The following is a 10845-nucleotide window of genomic DNA, read 5'->3' on the forward strand; positions in this document are numbered from 1 at the left end:
AGAAAGATCACCTCAGTTTTCTTGAACTGCAGTCTTGTTTACCTCAGATCTCCATGGCGCCCATTGAGCACTGTTTACCACTTTATCCAACAAAAACAGATGTGCGGTGGCACCCCTAAATCATCATGTATTGGAAAAATATTTTGCATGTGTTGTTTCTACATATATTGGAACACTTTTAGAACCCAGACATATAAAAATTCAAGAATTGTGTTTTTTGATGCACTCTAGGAGCTAATGGTTTGTTTGAGGCTCGAGTCATTCTTAAAAGTGGAGTTTTTCCCACAGTGGTTAACTAGCGCGTTGATTAGCTAATGTAGCCAGCAAGCTAACTTGCTCTGAACCCATTAGCCAACCATGGTAGGTCATTCATAACATCAATTATTTACTAGACATGTTTTTGTTTTTACCATTCCTTCCCTATCATAGCTATCTTTTGTGGAGCAGTTTATCCTTGAGCAGAGCAGTTGTACTCATTGACTGTATAAGCCTATGTGAAGATTCTGCATGGCTCTAATCCATATATGGGTAAAGAGGTGGATCTTCATGTGGAGTTCAGGCGGCGGGGTGATGCAGCAGAGCAGCAAGAAGCAAACCTCCTGTCAATCAAAAGGATGAGTTGTATACAAGTGCACCCCCTGTACAGTTGTCATGTAAAGGAAATATATAGACCAAAACTCTTAAACATATTTTTATTTATTTACAGTTGAGAATCGTAGCATTGCCCTTGTTTTTTTAGCCTCAACTAGCCATTGAAGGACCCATGTTAATTTGTCCTCATGCAGCTTGTTGTTCTTTGGAGGCTCTCATAGCTTTCTCTGTTTTTGGACGGTCTACTTGTTTTTGTTGGCTTGCTGTCAGCAAATGGAGCAACTTTGTCAGTTTGTGGATTTACTTTGACTCCATTGAAATGTTTTATTTCTCACAAAGACTCTTATGGCGCTTTTCCACTGCAGGGCCTCGCTCGGCTTAGTACGGTATGGCTAGGCCTCGTAAGGCCTTGTTAGGCCAGGCTCACTTTATGCTGCGTTTCCATTACAGTTTAGGAACTGGGGTAGTAACTATAGTAACGCAGTGTAGCCGTGACGTCATCTTCAATGTGTCACGGTTGCTGTTTGTCTGCTCCCTAATCTGCCTGTGAGTGTTTTCAGCTGTGTGTGTGTGTTTATGCAAATGAGCTGTGTGGTTGCTCCAACATCCTTGGCTGCACATCTCCTGGTCCGCCTCTGAAGATGGTGATTGGATCGACGTCGTCCAATCTCAGCGCACAGCAGGCGCACACCTGCTGGGGAGGAGTACAAAGGCTGCGGACAATCACCACTCTGGAGGCTCTGCTGCGATCAGACGCCTCATACCTTTTTGCTCTTGTGTCAGGGACACTACAGACTGTGCTAAGTAACGAGTGTCAATATATGTGTTCAGTGTCGAGTGACAACTTAGTTATAGTGTAGAGTAGTTTAGTTAGTGTTTAGAGTAGCTTAGGATTTTGTGACTGTTGCCTTTTAGTTTAGCTGTGTGTTTTGTATATATCTCCTTTATTTAGTTGTACCACTTTTAAAGTGAGGTTTTGTTTCCTTTTGTATATTAGTATTTATTTATTGTGTATGTACACAGGCTCCTTTTTAAGAGTCCTCCCTTTGTTTGGTTGGTTGTCAACCAGTGCCCTTTTGGCCCTTTTGTTTGTGTCAGGCTGCCTGCCGGCCATTTTGTTACGCTTTGCTTTATAATAAAGCCACTTATAATTATACCAATTCTACTCTGGTCGTGTCGTTTCCCTTTTGTTCCCCCTAGCTAATTGGGAACGTAACAAATGCGAAACACAAAACCATCATCAGCCATTAGCTGTTAGTACTCAGAGCTCACAGCTCCTCATATCTATTCAGAAACTAGACAAAAGTTAAACAAGTACAAACCACAGACTGTCTGTGTCATGGCGAATACAGTTGCTGGTTTATTTATGTCTGGAGGCCGTTGTTGTGAGTGTGGACAGTCGGAGCATATACTGCGTTAGATTGCCAATCTCCATGTGTCCAGAAAACACGCATTTAAAAAGTTTTTCACCTGCCGTCTGTCTGCAGACTTGTCAAAGCATTACTTCATGGTTTTTACTAACCGTTATCAGTATGTTGTTACTTCGGCATCATTTTGAAACATGTATTACAATTAAATCACGGTCAAATATGTTCATTTTGTTGTAGTTGCCAGCGATTCTCTCACTAGTTTAGCATACTCAGCCCCAGTGGTGTAGTGGGCGTTGGACGCGGGGGTACGCCGTACCCCCACTTATTTGGAGCATGATCTTTTTTTTAAGTCTAATAAATATAAAATCCTTGCCAGTGTAATCAGTTGCAAGTGTGTATTTGTTGTAATAATGACGAAAACATAATACATTTCACAGTAATTATAATAAAAACGATTTCCTTAAAAAAGTATGATTCATCATCACGCTCGTGGTCACTGACACACCCACGGCGAACCAGCTCGCCGCACCCGCCGATTTTGCGGCAGCTATTTCCCTCAAGAACGCTAACGAAAAAGCTCTATAATGGCAGGCTAACATGTTTTACTTGACTTCTTTTCTAAAAAGAAAATAATTCACAAGAAGAAAGAGGCTAGCAGCACCGAAGCTACAAGTGAAGCTGCTAGTAATACATCATCCATTTTGTGTGTGTGTGTGGTGTGTGTGGTGGTGTGTGTGTGTGTGTGTGTGTGTGGTGTGTGTGTGTGTGTGTGTGTGTGTGTGTGTGTGTGTGTGTGTGTGTGTGTGTGTGTGTGTGTGTGTGTGTGTGTGTGTGTGTGTGTGTGTGTGTGTGTGTGTGTGTGTGTGTGTGTGTGTGTGTGTGTGTTGTGTGTGTGTGTGTGTGTGTGTGTGTGTGTGTGTGTGTGTGTGTGTGTGTGTGTGTGTGTGTGTGTGTGTGTGTGTGTGTGTGTGTGTGTGTGTGTGTGTGTGTGTGTGTGTGTGTGTGTGTGTGTGTGTGTGTGTGTGTGTGTGTGTGTGTGTGTGTGTGTGTGTGTGTGTGTGTGTGTGTGTGTGTGTGGTGTGTGTGTGTGTGTGTGTGTGTGTGTGTGTGTGTGTGTGTGTGTGTGTGTGTGTGTGTGTGTGTGTGTGAATACAGGTAGTTTCTGTGGACCTGTCTGCCCGTTTTGTGAGTGCACTGCGCACTTGTGTGGTATTGTTTGGGATGACCCAGCGCCATATAGACTGAGTCATGTCATCTCCGTTCACTCCAATGGACCACTTTTTTACAGCAATGGCGGATCGTGGAGCCTCTCAATCGTTCCCCGGAAGTTAGCGCCAAGGCTAGCAGAGCTGTAGAGTTGCAGCATAATAGACCGTTCGTGACGGACTTTTAAAGGTAAGAAAAAGTTTAAAGATTTATATTGTGGATATTATCAGTACATCTGATTCAAATTAACATGTGGATTATCCCTAAATTAGTAAATTTATTGAACGTTTACAGATAACAGATTAAGCTAAAATACCGAAGCAAGTTGAACAGCCTTTTAATTGTAAATTCCGTTCTCTTAATGTCATTTCGTTCAACGTTGTTGAATTAGAGAAGAGGGGCTTCTAAACGGGATTGTATGCGGGGGTGGAGGGAGTTAAATATTAGATAAATATAACTTTGGTGCGTGTAAGAGTGAGTGTTTTTAGCAGAGCCATATTGTGTCCTTGTGATTATGTTGATTATTACCTGTCTGTATAATGTTGCAGCTCAGCTGATTTTGGATTGATGGCAAAGGGAGAGGGACTTAAGTGAGAGTGAAAACACAAGGTAAGTTTAATACTACTGTTTTATATAAGTAAACACCTTATCTCCCCAAGGCAATTTCCCATCCAATAGGTGTGCTATATAGGTGTGTATAACCCTTTCTCCTGTCTGTTATTCCCTCTTTCAGCACAAGAACCAGAGGGGGATTCAATGGAGCCTGAATACCTGCACTGAGACCCTCACCCTGCATCCTGAGTCTCAACTCTGTGTTTTTCAAGCCTTTCCCTGTTTTTTTGGATTAAACAAAACATTAAGCTTTCCCAATGGTGTGGTTTTCGTTTTGTGAAAAAGTGCAAATGCAGTGTTTGTATATAATTACATCACATATTTTTTTGCTGTTGGTCGTGAAATTGCTCCTGCTGACTTGAGCCAGCCATTTTTTCTTCCGCTCTCTGTCAGTGGGGAAGCCGTACATTCGTACTCCTTTCTCTGAGCGATTGGAGCATCCCCAGGCAGCACAGCAAACCATGGTGGCGACTAGGAGGCAGCACAGCAAACCAGGACAACACGGAGGAAAAGGCACAGACAAACTGCATGATATGCTATTCAATGTTTATTGAATTCCATGTATTTGCAATGGATGTTCCTAAAACAACACATTTAACATCATCATCATCATCATGCTGCTGCTGCTGCTAGTCCTTTGATAGTCACCTGTCGGTCTCCTGTCCTTTCTGAAAGCCATAAAGATGACATTAGAAAAAAAAAACTCACCTCTTCAATCTGGCTTTTAATGTGTGATTGTTTTTGTATTATTTGACTTTAACTATATATTTATTTGTTGTTCCTTCCTTTTCTTTTCCCTTCACTATATCTGTAAAGCATATTTGAGCACCTGTAAAATCGCTAACAAATTAAATCTATTATTATTAGTCATTTAGATAACTTGTGTCCTCAATTACCATGGGATTACTGAAACTACCATGAATTTAAGAAAATGGTAGAAATGAATCTAATCTGAATTTTAAAGCATTACTTTAGATCCCCTCCCTCTAAATATATCAATAAACATTAGAACGTGATGCTCTTGACTACCATACAAGTTTAAGAAGATAATATTGGTTTTAAAGAATTCAAAGCTATAAATAAACAGCAACAGGCTCTTTAACCAAGGCACTGTTAGCCTAACATGTAAACTAGTTGTTCACACTAATCCTAATATTATCACTTAATATTAGCTAATTCTATTTTATTTTTTAAAACATATTGATGTAAATACATACACATATTGATTTGTTGTATAAATAGCGTCCCCCCAGTAAAAAAAATCCCCACTACACCACTGCTCAGCCCGGTTGTTGGCCCGGAAAGAACCTCGATTTTGGAGGGCCAGAAAACTGTGAAAAAGTACCCGCTAGCCGGAACTACGCCAAGTGGAAACACAACCAAAAACGGGCCGAGCACGGCACGGCACGCTTAAACCACGCTCCACGCAGTAGTGGAAATGCGCCATAAGACCAATTTGAAATCCTTAGAAAACTAAATGTTTTTATCCAGTCACCGTGAGAGGGAGCTTGAATGCTCAAAGCTATCATTGTGTGACAATAATGAAAAATAAAATAAAGAGAAGCATTTTTCCCTTCACATAATACTTCTTTTTTTTAATCTCTTCTTCTTTCTGCTTTATGTGTTCAGACAGTAAAATTATCAGGTCTTTAGACACAACCTCAGGTGATAGTTACATAATTTAATATTTACCTTTAATTGTGTCACTCATGTTTGACACACACAATGTAGAAAATGCGTCCTGAATAAAAGTAGTATGTGCGCCATCACATCATGATAGTTCCCACAGTGTATCAAGGTGAAATATCATTGTATGTGTTCATGTGTTCAACAAACGATTGAGTGTCCGAACAAGATTTCAATTTCAATTAGATGTTAACTTGATTTATTTTAATCTGTTTTTTAAATAAAGAGATTCTTCTCTTATAGGAAAAAGTGCACCACTAGGTTCAAGGTTCTTAATTAGTCATACAAACATAGCTATAGTGTAGTTATGCCGATGAAAATCTTGTGTCACAGGCTTCTCCAACAGAGCAACACAAAACACAGATAAACAGAAAAATATAGTGCAAGGAAATACAAAAAGAAAATAGTTTTAAAAAGTGAAATAGTGCAATAAGAGTCTATATGCAAGTTATTGAAATAGGATATGTAAATAGATCAATATTTTTTAAATCATTTTTAACACTAGAACCGCCAACGGGGTCAATTTGACCCAGAGCTGTTTTTTATTGTATGTAACTTTTTTTCAATAACATATTAAAGTCTCCCAGTCCGTGACTTTTCCTGAAAGTGTGTTATGTAGCACCCTACTGTATGTTGTTAAAAATTGTCAATAGGAAGTCAGATTGAAGAAATGTATACCTATTTCCGCCAAGCGGGTCATATTGACCCCACCTCTTTTCGCGCTATTGATTTTGCGTGTAAACAAACATGACGTGTTGCTATAGCAACGCCTTTTGTCTACTGCAGTTCCTTATAGATTGAGAGATAGATTCAGAGAGAGAGAGAGAGATAGATTGATAGCGACAGTCTGTAGTGAAGGAGCGCGCTCCCGCTCACGGGAGACTGCTTACGCTGCGCTCCGCAGCAAACAGCTGTTTGCTTTTCACCCAACAACGACAACCGCCTCACGAAACCCTATGTTGTACCGTTAATAAACAAAACCATTTAACAAAATTGCTTGTCAAAATACCAATACCACAGGCCATTTTTTTTTTTAAAGCAATACTTTTACTTTGAAAATCAATGCATTCTAATGCTGGGTCAATTTGACCCCGGTGGCGGTTTTAGGTATAAAAGATCTCTGGCGGTTCTAGTGTTAAGTAGCAGCCAGAAGAATATTAGGGATGTTGTTTCAACTGTTCAGGTGTTTAACAGATTTTGCTTCAACAGTTCAGGTGTGTAACAGTCTTATTGCCTGCGGGATGAAACTGTCCCTGAGTGGTTTTAGTCCGGATGCTGCGGTATCGCCTGCCAGACGGCAGCAGACAGAACAGTTTGTGGCTGGGGTGATGGGGGTCTTTTATAATCCTGAGGGCTTTCTTCCTGAGCCGCTGGAAGTAAAGGTCCTCCATGGATGGCAACTCTGTCCTGGTGATGTGCTGTGCAGTTTTCACCACCCTCTGTAAAGCCTTACGATTGAGGGCGGTGCAGCTGCCGTACCAGGCCGTGATGCAGCCAGTCAGGATCCTCTCTATGGTGCACCTGTAGAAGGTCAGGATGCTCTCTATGGTGCACCTGTAGAAGGTCAGGATGCTCTCTATGGTGCACCTGTAGAAGGTCAGGATCCTCTCTATGGTGCACCTGTAGAAGGTCCGGATCCTCTCTATGGTGCACCTGGAGAAGGTCAGGATGCTCTCTATGGTACACCTGTAGAAGGTCAGGATCCTCTCTATGGTGCACCTGTAGAAGGTCAGGATGCTCTCTATGGTGCACCTGTAGAAGGTCAGGACCCTCTCTATGGTGTACCTGTAGAAGTTGCAGAGTATCCTGGAGTCCATGTTGAACCTCCTCAGCCTGCGGAGGAAGAAGAGCCGCTGTCAAGCTTTTTTGGTGATGGTGGTAGTGTCAAGAGTCCATGTCAGGTCCTCAGTGATGAGAACACAGAGGAACCTGAAGCTGCTGACTCTCTCCACCGTAGTCCCATTGATGGCGATGGGGGCGTGTCCCTCTCTCTGCTGCTTCCTGTAATCCACAATGAGCTCCTTTGTTTAGCTGACGTTGAGATGGAGGTTGTTATCCTGGCACCAAGATGTCAGGTTTCCGACCTCCTCTCTGTACGCCATCTCGTCGCCGTCGGTGATCTGGTCGATGATGGTTGTGTCGTCAGGAAACGTCACGATGGTGTTGGAGCTGTGTGTGGCCACGCAGTCGTGAGTGAACAGGGAGTAGAGGAGAGGGATGAGCACGCAGCCTTGAGGGGCTCCGGTGTTGAGGATCAGGGGGGAGGATGTGATGTTTCCCACCCGCACTGCCTGGGGTCTGCCCGTCAGGAAGTTCAGGATCCAGTCACAGAGGGCGCTGTTGAGCCAGAGGTCTCTGAGCTTGATGGCCAGCTTGGAGGGCTCAATGGTGTTGAAAGCTGAACTGTAGTCAATGATCAGCATTCTCACATATGTGTTCCTCTGGTCCAGGTGTGAGAGGGCAGTGTGGATGGTCTGTGCTATGGCGTCGTCTGTGGAGCTGTTAGCTCTGTAGGCAAACTGCAGGGGGTCCAGAGAGTCAGGGAGGGAGGAGGTGATGAAGGTTTTGACTAACCGCTCAAAGCACTTCATGATGATGGAGGTGAGTGCTACTGGGCGGTAGTCGTTGAGGCTGGTGATTTTTGTCTTTTTGGGGACAGGAACGATGGTGGAGTGTTTTAAACATGTGGGGACTACAGACTGCAGCAGGGACCTGTTGAAGATGTCTGTGAACACCTCTGCCAGCTGAACTGCACACACACTAGTTGCAGTTTGCTATGAGAGGGAACTTTAAATATCCAGATTCAGTGTGTCACCATGGCGATCAGTAGGCTTTAGCTTGAGTGCTCTATGTTAAAGTTCCTTCAGATCGGTCCTCTTCACTGTAATCACTGGGATTAGATGTTTGTTTCAGCGCTGAGTATTAAAACTGTTGAAAACGACCTCCAGGTTACCTGAAGTATGGCCTTCCACATTTGCTTCCTCTCTTTGGTACCTCTCTGGATCACCTTCCAGGACCTCAGCCTGCCCATTTATTCAGAATGTGAAAATAAATCATTCCTCCCTCCTGCAGGAAGAGCTGCAGAGGCGAGGATCCTGTCTGTGTCCCTGTCCTCATTAGCGCAGAGCTGCCTCAACTGCCTCTCTCTCTCTTTCTATATATATATAAATATATATATATATTTCACGCACACAGAATCTCCAGCTCTAAACAGGCTGACAGTTTGAAGATAGGCCCACTGTGCCGAGCCGAGCGCAGGGCTGTGAGATGAGAAAGCCCCTGAGTAAAGGAGAATGCAGGCAGCGCTTGTAATTGGGCCCTGAGTATCAGCTGCCAAATATCTCCTGTTAGTTCTCTGCACCTCTTTTTTTCTCGCACTATTACTATGCTAATACTATGCCATCTATGCATGCAAATGAGACAGGGTACACTTAGCAGAGTTCCTGCCCTCAGCTGGTCTCTGCCACAGGGAGAGCAGGCTCACTTCTCCTGCTGATCGCTGACACACACACACACACACACACACACACGCACACACACACACACACACACACACACACACACACAAACAAGCATTATGTTTAGCAGGTGTTCTCACTGCATTAATTATACCATGCAGTTATATTCTATACGTGCTGGGACACCCAACCGTTTCTATATGTTCATACTGCTTGAGGTCTGTTTAGTATTAGAATAATATTCTGTATATTTGTATATTTATATTGTCTTTTCTGTATATTTATATATTAATATTATTTATATTATTATACCTATATATAAACTGTATATCCTCATTGATATGTATATATTCACTGATTTGCATATTTTGTTTATCTTCCTGATATATATATATATATATCAATATATATACTGGATATATGTTTTTGTATTCATGTGCAATGTCTTATCTATGCTGCTGTGACAAAAACATTTCCCAAGTAGGGATCAAAAAGTATATCTTATTTAATCTTATTTAACTTTTTCAATTGAGTCTGTTTGAGTCAACAATACAATCAGTCTACAGTCATGTATTACAAAAGCAACAGGTTTCAATGGGGGTGTTTTCCCTTGGGATTGATATTCAGAAGATTACATTTTCTTATATCATATATTGTATTTGGGGGATTTTCTTTAGCATGTGGATGACCATACATCAGCTTTAGCTTCAAGTTGCTCTTCCTCATGTTTCAAACAACTATAATGCCTCTTTAAAACAGGAGTGCAGTCTCCTGTCCTCTCCTTGCTCTAACACTGCATATCTGCACATCCTGTGTGTGCGTGTGTGTGTGTGTGTGTGTGTGTGTGTGTGTGTGTGTGTGTGTGTGTGTGTGTATGTGTGTGTGTGTGTGTGTGTGTGTGTGTGTGTGTGTGTGTGTGTGTGTGAAGCAGTCTTGTTTTTAAGTAAATGATGACATGGAGTGTGGACAGACGGGACAAAGGGACAGATCTTCCCATGGTGTAGGATGCCTGGCCTGCAGGCTGAACACACCAGAGTTATGAAGGGCCGTGTAGGCCAACATGCTAACTAACCTCGCAAACACACTACTGAAAACATCTGGCCTTGCACACAAACTACTGAAATATTCTCACATTCACTCGTGAACACCTCACACACACACAACTGAACATTAAACCTCACACACATACTACTGAAAATTAACCTCACACACACAACTGAAAATTAACCTCACACGCACACTATTGAAATACTCTCACATTCACTTGTGAAAACCTCGCATACACAACTGAAAATTAAACCTCACTCACGCAACTGAAAATTAACCTCACACACAAAGCCTACTACTGAAATACTCTCACATTCACTACTGAAAACCTTACACACACACTCCTGAAAACATTTTACTGAAAGGTTCAACTTCTCAGTAGGGAATGTGCATGTGTTTCACCTATGTGTGTGAGGGGGATTCTTGCTGTAACGGAAGTCATTGTAATGAAACGGAAGTACCAAACTGCTAGTCGTCGCTCTGCTAGCTCCGTTAGCTCTAGATGCTTGGCTGATCCGGAGAACACAACTTGAACTCGGTCGTGTTTGTTGTGTTGATGCCTGGTGGAGTATTCTTCATTGAAATATCGGACTTATTTTATGGCTCTGTGGTTCAAACAGACCGCCCTTGAATCCAGTTTATTCGGTAAGTGAAATTCAAGCACTTTATTTCTTACTGGTGTTGTTATTCAGCTAAGCTTCATCTGTGCTAACGATGCTATCCGTAGCATCAAAGTTAATAATAGAGAAGTGTAAAACATTACGAAGGATTATACTGTAGAACAAAAGGCTTCTGTGTGAGGTTGGTAAAATAAAGTCATCCTCTTACATTAGATTGTTAGTTTGCTAGTTAGTGTTAGAAATTAAAATCAATGT

This window comes from Gymnodraco acuticeps, unplaced genomic scaffold (assembly GCF_902827175.1).
Source record: "Gymnodraco acuticeps unplaced genomic scaffold, fGymAcu1.1, whole genome shotgun sequence".
NCBI classification, from domain to species: domain Eukaryota; kingdom Metazoa; phylum Chordata; class Actinopteri; order Perciformes; family Bathydraconidae; genus Gymnodraco; species Gymnodraco acuticeps.